Source organism: Cydia pomonella, chromosome 4 (assembly GCF_033807575.1).
Source record: "Cydia pomonella isolate Wapato2018A chromosome 4, ilCydPomo1, whole genome shotgun sequence".
NCBI lineage: Eukaryota > Metazoa > Arthropoda > Insecta > Lepidoptera > Tortricidae > Cydia > Cydia pomonella.
Window position 1 is genome coordinate 18951798 of NC_084706.1, and position 19072 is coordinate 18970869.

A 19072-nucleotide genomic window follows, 5' to 3' on the forward strand; every position below is an offset into this window, starting at 1 on the left:
ATGGGTATAAATATATTCTTTGTGTTATTGATGTATTTAGTAAATATGCTTTTGCAAGAGTAATGAAAAAGAAGGATTCTGAAACGGTTAAAACATGTTTTGAAAGCATATTTACGGAAGCAAATGCAACTCCTAGACACATTCAATCTGATAAGGGTACAGAATTTGTTTCAAAGACAGTAAGAGCTTATTTTAAAAGCAAGAATATAAATTATTATACTACCAATAATCCAGATATTAAGGCTAGCATAGTTGAAAGATTTCAAAGAACTCTTAAAACAAAAATGTGGCGTTATTTCACTCATAATAACACTTACAATTACACTAATATATTACAAGATCTTCTTTATTCATATAACCATAGCTATCATTCCAGCATAAAAATGCGTCCAGTTGATGTTAACTTTGGTAATATAAGAACTGTTTGGTGTAACTTATACGAACGAAAAAATTATACACGACCTTTATTAGGAAAGGCAAGGCTAAATGTAGGTGATCATGTAAGGATAACAAAATATAAACATATATTTCAAAAGGGTTATGAAACTAATTGGAGTGATGAAATATTTGTGATTGCATCCGTTATTAATAGGTATCCGTGGGTTGTTTATACTTTAAAAGATTTAGAAGGGGAACCTATAATTGGTACATTTTATTCTAAAGAATTACAAAAAGTAACTCATCACCCCTCCATCAAGTATAAAATCGATAAAATAATACGCTCGCGGCGTATTGGCGGCAGAAAGGAGGTGTTCGTGAAGTGGCGAGGTTATCCCAATAAATTCAATTCCTGGATACCGTCATCTAGCTTAGAAACATTATGAGTGAAAACAGTTTTTACTTAACTTTGTTGAGTAATAGCTCATCTGATTATTACAATGATAATACCACTGCCCATTTTTTAACAAAATTACCTAAAACTATTAAATTAGAAGGAGAATGGGTCGTTGGCTTAGTAGAATTTCAATACCCTTGTTCCATGTATAATGTTCAAGATCTTGAAAATATAATTTATATTAAAAAAAAAGTAAAAGGACATGCGGGCAAGACAGATAAAATTGTTGATATGAAAACTCATATACCAGCGACTTCATATGACAATATTGATCATTTTCTTAATGCATTCAATGAAAATCCACTGTTAAAGAATAAAGCTAGATTCAAATATGATCAAATCTCGAAAATGGTGTCAGCGGTAGCAATGGATAAAGAAATTATGTCAATTACAACAACTCCCATATTAAGTCTGCAGTTAGGCTTTGCACCGAGATCAAATTTAAAAGACATCTCAATGGGAAAACATCCAGCCAATTTATACTTAGGTTTACCCTCACAAATGTTCGTTTATACTGATATCATTCATCCACAAGTAGTGGGAGATGTTATAACAGCATTACTAAGAATAATACCATTAGATCCAACTAAGTTTATCTATGGTGCTTACAAAACACATATTTTCTCACCTGCTCACTATGTACCCGTATTACGAAGAGAATTTGATACTATAGAAATAGATATAAGATCAACTACCGGAGCTAGAATACCATTCCAGTTTGGGTCTTCTTGCGTGAAACTACACTTCCAACGAATAAAATGAATTATAAAAGATCATCTATCTCCTGTCCATATGAACATTACTATTCACATCAAGCTGGCACTGGTATCGGAATTGTATATAAAGGGGTTCCATTTCAACGAGGACATGGAATTGGAAGTTTTTTGGGTGGTCTTTTTAGGTCTGTGCTACCATTATTATCTAGTGGTTTTAAAACAGTGGGAAAAGAAACTTTAGATGCAGGGATCGGCCTTTTATCCGATATAGTAAACTCACGACCAATGGATAGTTCGATTAGATCTAGGTTTAAAGAAGCAAGTGCCAACTTAAAAAGAAAAGCAGATGAAAAAATTGATTCATTGATGTCGGGGTCTGGGTATAAAATGTCTACAAAAAGACGTGAACCGTTCATTAACTTAAAAGCATCGCGACGAAGAGGAGCTAAAAAACAAAAGAAAAATAATATTGAAGATATATTTTCAAACTAAAAAATGTCATTCTTACATAGTCATTCATGTGAGTGCGCCAAATCTGAGTTAGACTTATTTGCTCTACCATCAACTCAAACCAGCATTGAAAGTGGTCAGTGGATTCATTATAAACCAATTTCATCACTAAGTGATGATGGCCCTATCGAGTTTCAAGTTCCCGGGTCGGGCGATGATTACATTGATCTATCACATACTTTGTTGCTTATAAAGGCCAAAATATTGAATCAGGATGGAACGAAAATAAAAGCTGACGCAGACGTTGCCCCAGTTAATAATTGGTTACATTCCCTTTTTAGCCAGCTAGACATCTATTTAAATCAGAAGCTCATATCACCTCCAAACAATACATATGCTTACCGAGCCTATATGGAAAATCTGCTTAATTATGGTTCAGGAGCCAAAAAATCTCATTTGACTTGTGGATTGTGGTATGAAGATACCCCCAACTACATGGACAGTGTTGACTCGAATAACAAAGGATTTCACGAAAGAATGGAGTTTGTCAAAGAAAGCAATGAAGTTGAAATGATCGGACACTTGCATGGTGACATATTTAACCAAGAGAAATTTCTTATTAATGGTATGGAAATGCGAATAAAATTAGTCCGTTCGAAAGAAGCATTTAATTTAATTTGTCATAAGGATGGTAAATTTAAAGTACAAATAACAGATGCCAGTCTCATTATCAGAAGAGCGAGAATAAATACGAGTGTTTTGTTAGCCCATCAAAAAGTATTAGCAACAACAACTGCCAAATACCCGATAACAAGAGCGGAAGTTAAAGTTATAACATTACCCGCAGGTATACAGGGTAAAACGTTGGATAATATATTTCTCGGGCAAGTTCCTAAAAGATGTATTATTGGATTTGTTTCAAACTCTGGGTTTAACGGTAATTTAGCTATAAATCCATTCAATTTCCAACATTATCATATGAATTCATTTAGTTTGTATGTAGATGGTCACGAAATTCCTTCTAAAACATTACAACCCTCATTTAACTCTTCAGGTTTAATAGCCACTGCTTATCATACTTTGTTTTCTGGTACTGGTATTCATTTCCATAATGAAGGTAATGCTATAAGCAGATCCAACTATATGGGTGGTTATTCTTTATTATGTTTTGATTTGACTCCTCATTTATCTGCTAGTTCAACTTCACACTGGAATCTTGTTAGACATGGAAGTGTTAGAATCGAAGTTCGTTTTGATTCAGCTTTAAATAGCACTATAAACTGTGTTGTGTATGCTGAATTTGATAACATAATTGAAATAAATAAAAATCGCGATGTCACTGTAGATTATAACAGTTAGTAATTAAATAAATACAATGTATTCACACAATTTTTATCATTACCCCTTCAACGTTGGTTGTAAAATCATCAGTAGTCAACATATACATTTTGTTTGATATGGATTCGAATGAAATACAACTGGGTATGAATAAAATAAACCAAAGGTTTAAGTCAAATGTTTTTCCTGCAAATCGCATTCCTGTTTGGATCAATTTACCTGCTTTTATTATTAGCAATTTGGACCCCGATTCTAAACCTGGGTCTCATTGGATCGCAATTTACATTGATGTGAACGGATATGGTGAATACTTTGACTCTTTTGGCCGAAAGCCTACTGGTTATCATAAGTTATTTCTAAAAAGAAATGCTAAAAGGTGGTTTCATAACCATAAATCACTTCAAAATTATTTTACCTCAGTTTGTGGGGAATATTGTTTAGTTTATCTTTATTTTAAGTATCAAGGGAAAAAAATGTATCAATTTCTAAATTTGTTTTCTGATAATACTTTGAGTAATGATCTAGTATTAAGAAATATGTTTAAACAAATCTTTGTGAAATAAAAGAATATGTACAATGAAATTATGTGTTTTATTTATAAAAAATATATATGTTACACAAAAAGTTCGATATACACAGTATTACAATTAAGACACTTAAAATAAGTTTGAAGCTAAACGTTAACTAAAACTATTTTAAACAATACAATATTTGAAAAACTTATTTTAGACCTAAGATTATGAAATTAAACAAAGCACTTTAACACTATTTATTTTCAGTTCCTAAACAATATTTAACACACTTAGGCTTTGCCGATAACTCTTTTGTGATGTTGTAAATGACATCACGAGCACTTTGTTCATGCGTGTCCCCTTCTCCGACGGTGTAGTATCTAACACGAAGATCGCAGTGTTTCCAATGCTCCAATGGCGAAACATTTTTTATTTTTTCCATGTCGTATACCTCTATTTTGATCAGATGTGAGGCATATGCCCCATCGTCTTGTCCAGATGTAAGGTATGCGACACCGTCTTCCGTCATTTTGGCGACCGTGGAAGATTTCTTGTAGACTTTCGGCTTCTTCTTGGACTTTTCGAAAAACACGTCGATGTTATTGGATGGTCGCTTCTTTGCTATGGCCTGCTTGACTTTGAAAGCAAGCGTCCCTTCCTCATCGCTCGCTTCGTCTTCGTGTTCATTGAAGTAGTAGTTCTTGAAGGTATTCTCGGTAAACTGAAATAATAATATGAATTAAAATTACACACAAACATACACACAAGAGTTAAACATGATAATTAAACAATTATAGAGTAACACAATTTAATTACTTACATCCATGATCACAAGTGATAATCAAAACTTCAATGTGTAGAAACCAAGAGCTCTTAACTGAACTGGTGGTCTAAAGATACTATATAATTCACCCTCAGCAGCGGCCTTTTTATATGAATTTGTGTTTAAAAAAAACCTCAGGCACGCTAGTGGGAACAGAGGACCACCTAGGAAGAGACACGTTTTAACAGGATTTTGAAAGTCACTACCCCACCTATCTAACTGGTATAAACAGGAATGCAATAAATTATAGCACTAAATAACGGAAACTTTGTTTACATATACCTACAAGTTGAAACCTGACCTAAAGACGGCCATGTTAACTGTCTATCAATAATTAGCAGTCAATTTCTCACATATACCAAACTTATTTACGAGTGGATAAAAAAATCAAGACAACACAAATGTCTCGATCAATAATAATCTGGAATCAATAAAATTTAAGACAAAAACTGCTAACATATAGGTAAATATGTAAAATATTTGGGATGAAATCATCACCCATTATGTATATATACAATAGTTTAGGTATAATTCCTATCGTAAATACACATTATTGATTTCTTCAAAGGTTTGAAAGAGACAGCAACGTGCGAGTGCAAATCCTAACGTAACAGAGGTGGCTATATAAAAAACCCTATTGAATAAAAATAGTATAGGTATGATACCTAGTCGTAAGTACATACAGAGTAAGTAAGTATGTAATTGTATATAAATAAATGGGCGTTGCAAACAATACAGGTTTGAAAGAGACAGCATGAAAATCGTTGCACGTTAAGGGCCTATATAAAAGAAATACCTAATCTTAAGTACATAAGAAAAGGAAGTAAATATGTAATTATATATAAACAGGCGTTGCAACCAATATTGTTCTCGCAACGTAACAGAGGTGGCTATATAAAAAAACCCAATTGAATAAAAATAGTATAGGTATGATACCTAGTCGTAAGTACATACAGAGTAAGTAAGTATGTAATTGTATATAAATAAATGGGCGTTGCAAACAATACAGGTTTGAAAGAGACAGCATGCAAATCGTGGCACGTTAAGGGCCCATATAAAAAAAATACCTAATGTTAAGTACATAAGGAGGAAGTAAATATGTAATTATATATAAATAGGCTTTGCAACCAATATTGTTTTCTCAAAGAGCTGTACAGTTTGAAGGAGGCGACATGCAAAATCGTAACGTAATAGGTGTTCATATAAAAAAAACCTATGTAATATAAATAGGTCAGGTAAAATACTTATTCCTAAGTAGATATGGAGTAAGTAAATATGTAATAATTATTAAATTAATTAATTGTTGCAAACACGTACAGAATAAATAAGATCGGAGTGAGACCGCAGGCAGTAACAATAGCATGTCGCCGAGTCGTGGTAACAATAGAGACAATAGAAAGGGCCGGCGAGGGTTTTATGGTAGAGTCGACGAGCGTGTATTGTTTATGTAGCGGAGTGCAGAAGTGATAGAAGGAGACTCCGGGCACTGTCGGGACCTATCGCAATCGATCCAAATGGGGCCCTATTTGTTTTTTTTTTTTTTTTTTTTTTTTTTTTTTTTTTTTTTTTTTTTTTTTTTTTTTTTTAGGTCGGGAAGACTGGGATCAGGGGTGGGACACCTGGTGGGCGAGGGGCGGAGCTAAAGGGGGGGCGTGAAACCATGGGGCAGAACCGGCGCTTCTATACTACTATCTTCGCTTGTCGTCACTTATATATCTACACGAATTTAATAAATGTGTATATGACTGAACTAATCTTTAACTATGTATATGTCTAAGTGTCTAACTAAACTATGTCATTAGGCCTAGACCACATTTAGCTATTTTGACTTCTAGTTTATGTCATATATTTAATTTCAGTTTATAATTAGTAAAACTTACCAAAAGTATAACTTAAATTTATTACATATATGTAATTGAATCGTTTTTTTTTTCTTAAAACATTACACGGGCTGATCTGAAATGAGCATTCAAGGTTAGTGAAACCCACTGCAACTGAGAGTGAAATTTCTGTTCAACCTATAATTGCGGGCCCAAAAAATATCAGGTAGCTACCCGAAATCAAAATAATCGAACATTATTCTTCAAAAGGTAAAATCGAAAGTTTGCGGTGTCCTGACATCCAACGAACATTAAAAAGTAAAATTTAATACAAGATTCATCACAATTACGATCCGAATCCTGCTATTAGAAATCAGGAACACACCTGTTACACGCATGAGCCTGGGTTTTTTGTCGGTCGTTTCTCGAATTTACATATCTCCCAGGTCTTTGTTGAAGCTAACGAGGGCTATTATTTCAACCACCAAAATCTGAACTTAACCGCATGTGATTGACAACTGCAACCCAGAATATAATAAAGGATTACGCTCATAAAATAAGTTTTTTGTGAGTAAAAATGTTCACATAATTATTTTCACCTTGTTAGCGATTGTTAACAATTTAACGTCTAATTTATTCGTAATTGGCTTTTGTGCATCTTACCCAAGAGCACAGTAATTTTACAAATTAGCGCCTTGCCACTTTGCTAAGAACTTACCACTTTTCCGCTTGTAATCCTATAATGATACTAGTCCAAACGGTGGTACATATATTTAGTTGTATTCGTTTGTCTTTTCTGTGCCCAAAAGGTAAAAACATTGGTGATACAAATTATCAAAATTTGCTCCCGAAAACTACACTGGTTTTTGGAGTGTGTAGCAAAAGTATGAAAATGAATGCATTTGAGATTGACAAAAACTACAAGCTACAAGTCACTTTTTCCCAAATTAATAAAATTAAAGGCTTTGATAAGCACTCATCCCTTAAATACAAGCCATGAAAATGATGACTCGCCTATCGTAACAGCGTCTCGTTGTTTATTAAGGTAATGAAATAGATTTATAACGTCTAAACCGATTTTATGTCAAAGTGCAGTTCATTGCCACTCAACAAAGTGAAGAAGACAATGTAGGTAATTTTATGCTTAAATGAACCTCGCCTAAAGTCGAACCCGTTCACTAAATTTTCAATGGCAATTTTGGTGGCGCAGTCTCACACTTTTGTTCATGGCGTGAATTGCAGTTATGCTTTATATAACAACAGAAGCGTAACAGCTTTCCACTGTTATGTGCTCGTTTGAATGAAAAAGAAACTGTTTCGAATACGTTTTGTAATAACCTCTAAATCCTTGAAGACTGCTTTGACATATCTTTCTAAACCAATGTAAAACAAAGAAGCATAGAATATAGTACTTTTTTATTATGTAAAGTACCTGCCTGCACTATCGCACGGGGAAACTGTAAAGATAGCTGTATGATTTATTAAATAAAATAAATAAATAAAAAGTCGGATTAGTTACACCATTTATAACTCAAGAACGGCTGAACTGATTTTAAAGATTTCGGGTTTGTTGGTTTCGTCTCTACCTCGATCAGCACAATAAATGGTGGTATGTATGTAATTTTTTGTGATAGTATTTTGGAGTAAATTCATCATGGATATCACTTTCTACATAAGTTCTGGGGTACAAATTTCGAAAATGATGCTCATTTTAAAAACTGACAATGAGATGGCGGGCATGTACATTTCGTAAAAGTCGTCATGTACAGAGATGTGACTTATTTGAAGTACTTGTATTTAAAATGCAAATACAAAATGCAAAGTACCAATTTTTTTATTTAAATACCTTTTTAGAAAAACTATTTTGTATTTTATTTGTAATATTTTTTGGAACCTATTTCCTATTTGCAAAATACTTCTTAGTAGGTAAAGTAGGTAGGAGTTACAATTTCTTCTGACGTTACAATACTTTCAATTCTCTCATTCTTTTAACATGAAACTGGTCTGGTGAATCTGTTTAGTAACGCCGCACATGACGACAAGCGTAGCGAGTGGTTAAAAATGTGGAATATTGAGGGTTACGAGGGTTTCAAGGCACGAGAGGTGTACAAAATTTTCTGACCTGGTTCACACAAACAAGAAGTTTTCACCGACCAACGAGAGGTATACACTAGCTGTGAGACATTACAAATCTAAATAAATACTTTTAATATTTGACCGTTAAAAACCATCACTTAAAAGTCCATTCAACCGGTTAGCATGAGGAAACAATACGAAATTTGCACTCTAGAGGACTGATTGACGCACTGTTTTTAAAGAATAAAGAAATGGAAAATCCGAGTAATTCTTTTTAATTCAGACTATTCAGGCATTCAGTATTAAAGAAGTACTTTTTATCACAAAGTATTTGTATTTAAAAAAAGTGTTTTGCAAATACCTATCTTTTAAATACAAATTAGAAAACTGTTTTGTATTTTGCATTTGAAATATTATATCAAGGAAATCTTTGTATTTTGTATTTAAATACTTTTTATAAACTATTTTTCACATCTCTGGTCATGTAAGTTATCGTTTTCTAGTTTTAAACGGGTGCGGATTTATAACGGGATAACCCTAAGGTGTGCCATATCGTTGGATAAATCTTATAAAATAAATAGGGGTCTCAAACAACCATTTTTTACATAGGTACTGAATATTTTTGGAAATAAACGCCCCGAAAAAAAATGGTCCCCCCCTTCTAACTTTCGAACCATGGGCCCAAAAAATATTAAGAAAAGCTTAATCGTAAAAGAAATACTTTCAATGAAAACTAAACCGTTCATAATCGGTCCAGTCGTTTTTGAGTTATTACAAGAAGTGTTCTCTTTTTAGGAAAAAATGTACAAAGCGCTGCCAAGGTACGCCCTTATGCTTGTAATGTACTACTAGGCTAAACGGGGGCTATTAATAGTGAGTATCATGTACACGATACTGACTATTATTACTAATAGCCCCCGTTTAGCCTATTCTGACAGAATGGTAACTACGGAACTACACTGAACATGGCCCGACATGCTCTTGACGTTTTTTTTTTATAACTTTAGAGTAGTTACTATACAGGCTGGTTTGTCAACCCTTAGCCTTTGCAAGATGAATATGAAGGTCATACTGAGTAACGTTTACTTTGGGACCAAAGCGAAAATAAAAAGCTGATCAACCCGCGTAGCCGACATACCCCCCCACGCAACCTCACGTCTATTTTTTTGGATTTTTGGAACGTGATCTGTCGTGAGATTTTCGTGACCACTCTTACCCCCCTATCGAACCTCGCGTGATTTGTGCACAAGCCCAAAGTTGCGTTTCGTCCGCTACGAAGTGTTAACGATTGGCATGTTGGCTACGCGGGCAGATGTGGATGTTTTCTATTGGAGAGGCAAAGTTTTTTGTGTTAAGTGAGTTTTTTAGTGTTACAGTATTTATCAATATATTACGATCAATCGATGGATAAAATTTATCCATCGTTACCACCGTACCGTACGTTGCTTACCACCAACACTAGCCCAAACTCATTTACAAATACTATAGCGACTTAACTCGTAAAATGTAAGTTATAATTTATTATAAACATTGCTTGAGTAGGATAGAATATAATAAGTATGTTTTGATTATGCAAATGCAATGCAATGCATTAGCGGCGGCCAATATCAATTAAAGAAGGTATTTTAATTTTATAGGTGCCTTAATTTTGGAGATCGCAATTAAAATATTGAGAATATAAAGTAGTCATTAAAGCTATTTGTCGCCACCGCGTAAGTACCCTGTTGCTAATTGTGCAAGAAAATTAAATAAAGTGATTCGGAGCGTTATTGACTCATTAGCATGTGCCGAAACGGCTGTAGACTGCATCTCTTAGGAATGGACAAAAATCTGTAGAGATACCAATGTTTTATGTTACATAAGTTTAGTATCTATTTCTGTCGACTCATTGGAGTAACTGCATATTGGTAGGTGATAAATTAAATTAAATACATCAAATGTACGAGTAAAGTGTAGTGTAGTGTAGTATATTTTATTTGCCATGTACTAAAATAGTTAATCATAAGTTAAACAAACATTAGAGAATTTTGTTATACATTTCGATTCGTCAGATCTCAACAGTACTTAAGTTTTTATATATTGAGATTCGACACAACTGTTGAGACTTTACATTAAAACATTTAACTGAAGTTAATTAAAGTTAATTGTTTTGATGTAAAGTACCATCTCTTAAAATATTGGTAACTAACTGGTTAGCACCTTGTACAAGGTGCCCACGAGGAACCCGAGAGATTTTAACCACGCATTTCTGAGACATTGTATCCGACGATCACTATACGATAAGTAATTGCTTATGTATCCTTTTACATTAACTATGAATATTGTATTGAGAGATAAATAAACTAAACTAAACTAAACAAGCTTTAATCAACACCCGGCAATCCATCGTGACTTTTAAAGTCCAGCTATCTCTTTACTAAAAAGAAACTACCGAACAACGTCATGCTCTACGAGCACACTTAAAAGTTACTACTGAACAAAGACACTTGACATTGGCAAAATCATCGTAGGTTTGACGGAGGCCATATTTTAATAGAAGAAGAAGGTCCCATAGTGGCAAAATCGCCATCAAAAAGGCGTTTGGCACTAAGTAACAATAAAAAGATGTTTTTTTTTGTAAGTGGCTATAACTCTGAATCTGAAATTAGGCGAATTCCAAAAAAAGTTAATAGTACATTTTATTCTTTGAATATGATTAGGAATATACTGTTAAAATCTCTCGCAATGCTCACTGGCACCGTGTATACATACAGGCCAATTCGTACGTTTATCTGATATCAAACCGATATTTGAATCATATCAGTTACCTGACAGTCGCGTGGGCGTGTCGTACGGACAACAGATATGATTCCAATATCGGTTTGATGGCAGGTTGAAATTCAGAGTGGCCTGCTACCTTTAAGATCATCGCAGATACATCTGATAGGTATTAAAGTCGGATTGTCTATTGTATTTTTTTTTTCTTTGGTCACCAAAATTTTTCATATAGAAATGACAGATGGTGATAAAAATTAATAACTTTGTTGGTATGTTTATTTTAAATAAATATGCAATTAATGCAACTCAATATAAATTTAATTAAACGCATTTACATTGTAATTTTTTGATGCAAATACATTTACTCGTATTATAAAAGATACATATTTGATGCTTATTTATTGTCTGTTTTGTTCTGAATAATTTGTCTAAAGTGAATTAACTTCTAATTGTTATGTGTCAGGTAATTTCAATGTTAATTAGTTAGAGACAATTTTGTTGCAGAAACTTCTTTGATGATTCGCGGTGCGAGATAAAAAATACCTATAACTTATTCTTTAATGAGATTACTGTTGAAACTGGCGCTCGTAAACACAAAATCGCTTAGGCACTAATGAATCTAATGATAGAGTCACCTTTAAGTAAATTTTGGGATATTGACAGACACGTATATATAAAATTTACATAAAAAACAGGTATTTGTCATCCCTACCTATACCTATTCAAATACTTAATACATGTACAACGAGGGCAAATAACTTTTACGTTTAATATTTTAATGTTTTTTAACTAGGTACTTAGTCACAGTACTGTGTTTTATACATTATAAACTGAAATAAATATGATAAACTAAACCAAAAACATTTAAGCCTTTCACTAGCCAAGGCCGGAATTGAACCAGATTCTACACTTTTCGCGGATAACGCCACAACTTCTAAGCCACCTGGTCACGATGGTATCTATGACTAACACAAACAAATATAAACTGAAATAAATGTCATATACTAAGAAAAAGTGACCAAGGCCTCCAGTGCCCCAGGCTGGAAACCATACTGTTCTACCTTAGAGATGGCTAGGGGGCGCCTAAGCCTTCAGTAAGAGATGCATATGCTGCCGTGACCCCGGTGGCCGAGTGGTTCAGGCACCTGCCGCGATAGCAGAGGACGCTGGTTCGATTCCAGCCTGGGGCACTGGAGGCCTTGGTCACTTTTTCTTAGTATATGACATTTATTTCAGTTTATAAGTTATATAGTAGTGTTTCTACTTGAAATAAAAACAAATAAAAATATTTTCTCAAAATAATTTAATTTGTTCTAATACTTCTAATAGTATTAATTGGCAGCGCCATCTCTCTCGCTAGCTCGGTATCACCTGAGTTGATCCAGTTAGAAGGTATGAACCATACTGTTCTACCTTAGAGATGGCTAGGGGGCGCCTAAGCCTTCAGTAAGAGATGCATATACTTGGAAAAATTCAACTAATGCTGCCGTGATCCCGGTGGCCGAGTGGCTCAGGCACCTGCCGCAATAGCAGAGGACACTGGTTCGATTCCAGCCTGGGGCACTGGAGGCCTTGGTCACTTTTTCTTAGTATATGACATTTATTTCAGTTTATAATTTATATAGTAGTGTTTCTACTTGAAATAAAAACAAATTAAAATATATTCTCAAAATAATATAATTTGTTCTAATACTTCTAATAGTACAAACAAACTTGTAATGGTTATCATTGCCCCCAAGAGTATGTACCTATGCCTTGTAGAAAAGAAATATATTACCAAACCAATTATAAAAATTATATTACTAAGTATTAGGGTGGCAATTATACTTCACGCGGCCAATGATGATCCGTATGACAGTTTTTCAATTTCACTGTTGGATAGACTCAATTTAGGAAATAATTGAAGTAATGGGTTTTTACCGTACTTCTCAATAAAAAAACCGGCCAAGAACATGTCGGGCCATGCTCAGAGTAAGGTTCCGTAGTTATTCTTCCGTCACAATAAGCTAAACTGGAGCTTAAAGTATAGTAGATTGTTAACCAAGGGATGAACTGTGGATTTACGTCTTTTTACTATGAAGGGGAAAGTTTTTGCGATAACCCAAAAACAGCTAAACTGATCATGTCCGCTATAGTTTTCATTTAATGCCTTTCTTAATCTCTACTTCCACGATTTTTTTCATATTTTTTGACTTATGGTTCAAAAGTTAGAGGGGGATGGACACATTTTTTTTTCTTTCGGAGCGATTATCTCCGAATATATTCACTTTATCAAAAATGTTTGTTGAAGACGACGACGATCCAACGATATCCCACACTGTAGGATTGAAGTAAAAAAAAAAGTTACCCCCACTATACGTGTACAATTTTTTTTTAGATTTTGTTGTATGACTTTGTCGGCTTTATTGATTTATATATCCATGCCAAATTTCAGCTTTCTAGCACTAACTACCACGGAGCAAAGCCTCGGACAGACAGACATACGAACATGGCGAAACTATAAGGGTTCCTAGTTGACTACGGAACCCTAAAAATGTGTTAAAGTACCAAAAAAATCCAAAAACATTTGCCATTGACAGTAACTCCGTACAAAAATGAACTGTCATAGGGATATTAAGTTCTCTAAAATGATATTGACGTATTGGCACTCAGTTAATAAATTGTTAGGTACCTAATTAGTGGGAATACCTAACGAAATCTATTTTTTTTTAATTTATATTACCTATTTGTATCTGTTAATTAAATCATTTCCACATTAGATTATTAAGTAATCTATAGTTTGTTTTAAGCTCAGAGTTAAAGCCAAACGCATAATTCAGCTAATCTAAAAAGCAATTAAAATGATAAAAATCAATATTTGATAATTAACAAGAAGTTTTAACATTTCCGCATAAATTCTAGCTTATATCTTGTAATTAATGAATACGAAGGAAATAGCAGTGTTACCAAACATCTTTAAAACTCAAGTATTTTGTAATTATAACCCATGGTAGACATCGTAAATGTCAGCGAGGCGCCTCTATTAAAGCGGGCGTTATAGTCATTGACATACATATATCTAAGGACGGGCCTTACGAGCACTATGAATGGGTTCTAGTTCAGTGGTGTGACTCACGAATTTGAGCCAAGCGTGCAATCTAACGCAACTAGTTGCAACCAATCGCGTTGTGGCATTAGACTTTATTATTGCCCGTAAGGCCCGTCCTTAGATATATGTCAATGGTTATAGTTGTAACGTAACGCGGTTCTTACACTGATGCGGCTCCGCACGCCGCTCCGGTGTGTGAGCGAGACAGGGTTATGCACATATGCAGCAATTCCTCGCTTGCACACCGGAGCGACAAGTGGATCCGCATCCAATGTGAAAACCATATTATTGTTATTGCATAGCTAAGAAATAAATACAAAGGCATAATTCAATTTTTAAAATATTTTCTTCATCTTATAGATCACCTATTAATTCATTATTTATGTCATATCAAAACACAAACATATTTGTCATTTCTCATGCTCTGAAATGAAAGAGGGTCATTGTTGATCTAAAAAGTGATACGTGTCTTTTATATTTCAAATACATTTTTTTACGATATATAATTATAATTTGGTTATAAATGGATTTATTGTACAGTCAGCATCAATAGTAGCGGATGAAACAACGCGCCAAAAGTATCTGACATCCCAGATAACTTTTCCGAATATGGATACATTTCTAAAATTTACATTCCAAAGTATATGTTTTACAGTTTTAACTGTTCTATATTAAAGACAACCAGAAGAGAATACATTTTGTTAAGCTGTTACAGAATGAATAGATACTTGTGAAGCGTTTTTTGATCCGCTACTTTTGATGCTGACTGTACAATGTCCATTCTGATATTTAACTCCCCATTTTATAAATAACAACACTAACCTAAATTAATAATTGAAAGTAATACCCTCAATTTTCCACTGAAGCATGTATTTTTAAATACACATGTATTTTACCCTCCTCGTATTCGAAGTGAAAAGTAGTGTTTAACTCAGGTGAAGGGCATCATTTCAGTCCCGGATTATTACTAAACTACCTCAAAAGAAATGAGTGCCTTCCCTTGGTTAACAATCTGCTATTTAAAGCCGCCTGCCATTATAATAGGCTGAAGTGATACTACTGATACTTACTTGAAAAATTTTAACATACGAAACTTGAGATCGAGAGAGTGTAGTGCTTCCGAAATAAATTAGATCGTACAAAACCTAATATTAAGTAATTCAGAAGAATAATATTTTTATCTTATCGATGTTAATTTGTTTCTTATACTACAGAAAAAGTTTAGTTTAGTTTTTGAAAAATTGTCGGAGGCCTACATCTCTAAAGGGGCCCCCTGATTAACAGTCCGTTGAACAGTATGGGCCTGTCAGAACAAAACGTTGACAGTTCCGAACCACTGACAGGCCAATACCGTTCGGCGGACTGTTAATCAATGGGCCGATTAAGATTGAAAAGGGCTCTAAGAAGAAGAAGACTACAGAGCCCCATTTAATGTCCTTAACGATTCTAATGAGATTTAATTCCATTATTTTACCCGTTTTCAGATCAGTGTGCGGATATTGTTAGTGTTGCGTGTTGTGCCGTGGATAATAAACATTAACCAAAAACGGGTAGTTAATTTATTTGTCTACCCCGAACATCTATATAATCTAATATCGGGTAGTTTAGTGTTGTTTACCAATATCTCCATTGACATTTTGCTGGAACAGTCATCCGTGACCACAGCTAGTGCAACCTGGCTGAAACGTCGGATAAAACGTAAAATAATGGAATTTAATGGCGCTTAAGGACATTAAATACGTATACCAAACGCGAGATTTTAAAGTGTTACACAGAAACTCTGCAAAATGCATTATTAAGAACGATAAATGCTTTTAATTCATTTAATTAATTGCTAACATTGACCGGCTAATTAGGACTTTAAACATACACGGTGCATGATGGAATCCGGACAAAAACACAATAAAGTGTTTATGTTCTCTATAAAACCTTCTCGAGGCAGAACTCATATTTTACGAGGTTCACGGCCCAATTACAAGTGAATGGTTCCTCATGATCAGATTTTGGGGTTCAATAAAAACTTTTAGAGAAGATTTATACCTTTCTATGACATGAGCATGACTGCTCTTATTCTGGCAACAACTGAAATTTAGTTCATTTGACATCTAGCAGGAATGTATAAATTATAATTTGATATTACTATAACATACCTACGACTTTTAATAGAGGCGACCTAAACATTCAGTTCATAAATCAAGTATACCATAAATACATTTTTTTTCAGTTTTACTTTTTAAAAGTCAACTTGTCTGTTTAATTATTAATTCTTTCTTTCTACCAATCTAAACACAGCGTTTAACTTGGCGTGACGGCAGCCATTGCTAGTTGGTAATTTAAATTATTTATCCCATTAATGATTAGAAAGATACCTAAAGGTATAATTTGAGATATCTTAGGGAACTGGGTGTAAAGCTAATGTTTTGGATCGAGTCGCGAGAATTTAATCGAAGTCTGCGCTTGTCAATCAATAAAGGCTGAGTGAGCTCGACCACTTTGTGCTGTGACGAGATTTGCATGGACATGACCACTTCCCACATAGGCATAAGTAGTTAAGTTTGCTAGTGTGAACCGATAAATACCAAATTTATCGGTTCACACTAGCAAACTACCAAACTAGTAACAAATTACCAAATTTGTTTATTTGGTATTGCATAATAATTCAATGAGCAGGAATACTGCTCATTGAATTATTTTTCAGACAGACATCGTTTATTTTGTTGAAAGTGGTGCCTGTAGGAATCTACTAAAAGGTTTTTCCGTATGGTTTAGGTATTGAGTTTCTACTCCACCACGCAATCCTAGTATTTCAGATATTCCTAAGATAGCCCAAGTAATTTAGATCCAGTTTCTGAATATCGACTCAAGTTGTTTAAACGAACGGACCGACCGACCTCCCTACGAATTAGTTGTACCGCTTTAGCTTTAGCATAAAAACAACATGTCTGAGTTTTATAGGAGTTTTCTATTACAGCTTGTTATTTTTTTATATCATGTATGTGATTATGCGGCCTACCTACTCCTACTTTAAAACTAATATTAATTCAACCCAAATAAGACTATTAAATAATACTGTATTCGGTTACCGCGATATCGATGGCGCAAAAATAAATAATTTATTGTAATTTTGATAGAGGTAAAGTTTTTTTTTTCCTCAGACTTCCGTTGATCACGAACGCTGTACAGGGTTCGAACGTCAGGATACATTTTAAATACATTATACGCGATATAATCCGTTTCCATAGTTTTATTTCAAGTCTATTAAATTTAATATAGTTAAGTGGGTTAAAAGTAAAAGAAATGAGTACCGGTAGGTAGTAGTAGCAGATCCATGTTATGTATAGACGATCGATAAATGTTACCGTAGCCTCGTGATAAAAGTGACCAAGTTAATAATTTATTGGACATACCAAGCAGAAACTTCGTAAAAATAAACATGAATGGCTGCCTTATTGGGGCTTGATTTAATACGGCCAATAAAACAGTAACTAACCTTATATAAATTACTAAACAAATAAATAACATCCGTGGTCATCAAACTTTATCTTGGACGGAGATTGCCCTGCATCGGGATTTAACATTGTCTTGTTTCACTCTGATTATACTTAATGAAATGAATAAATCTTTCACTACGGGCGAAAATAGTTTTAATTGCTGCAAAACTATGGTCATCAAATGTTGAGAGCATTATTCTGCCGAGAAGTGCCGTAAAGGCTTTTTTTGACTTGACATATTCTGCGTGGCCACGAGGCAATGGTCATTGGCCAGATGTTACCATAAGCTTCAGTAATGTCCCACGGTAAAGACTATGGCAACGGTCATGACCCATTTTATGCATTAATCCCTACTATTCCTTTCAATATCTGTCTACTGTCTGTCTGTCTGTCTGTCTGTCTCTCTGTCTGTCTGTCTGTCTGTCTATCTGTCTGTTATCTCTTAACGCTTAAACCGCTAAATCGATTTAGATGAAATTTGGTATAAAATTCGTTTGAATCCAGAGAAACGACACAAGATAGTTTTTTATCATCGACGTCATCTTTTAACGCAGAATTTACGAGAAGTTATCTATGTTATAAGAATCTAATATTAACTAAAATAAATTCGTCCGATGGTCATTAATACTAACATATACCTACTACCAACTACTACTTCTGTACTCCTGCCCGCGTAGCCAACGTTACAATCGTAGTCATCTCTCTCTATCACTCTTCCATATTAGTGCGACTGTGACAGTTGCGTTTCGTTCGCCACGGAGCGTGAACGATATGCACGTTGGCTACGCGGGCAGATACGTTAACATAAGAAGCTAATTCAATTTACTCGTATTCTATATTTTGACTCCTAATAACTTTCTCTTCACATAGAGATTTTGAGTTCGATTAAAGGCCCTTTTTATTATTTTAATATTAGACGCGCTTTGGAAGGGTGTAACTTATAATTAACTAATTATCATTAGCAATCAAGTGCAATAAAACTGCAAAAGTATAAATATATTGGTTTTTTTATGATATAGGAGGCAAACGAGCAGACGGATCACCTGATGGTAAGCGATTACCTGCGTTGTTTATATGATCTGCACTGTATTTTGCCTCAATTTATTGTATTTACTACTTCGTGCTTTTTGTAGCAGTAACAAAGGAAATCTCCTAGATATTTTAGT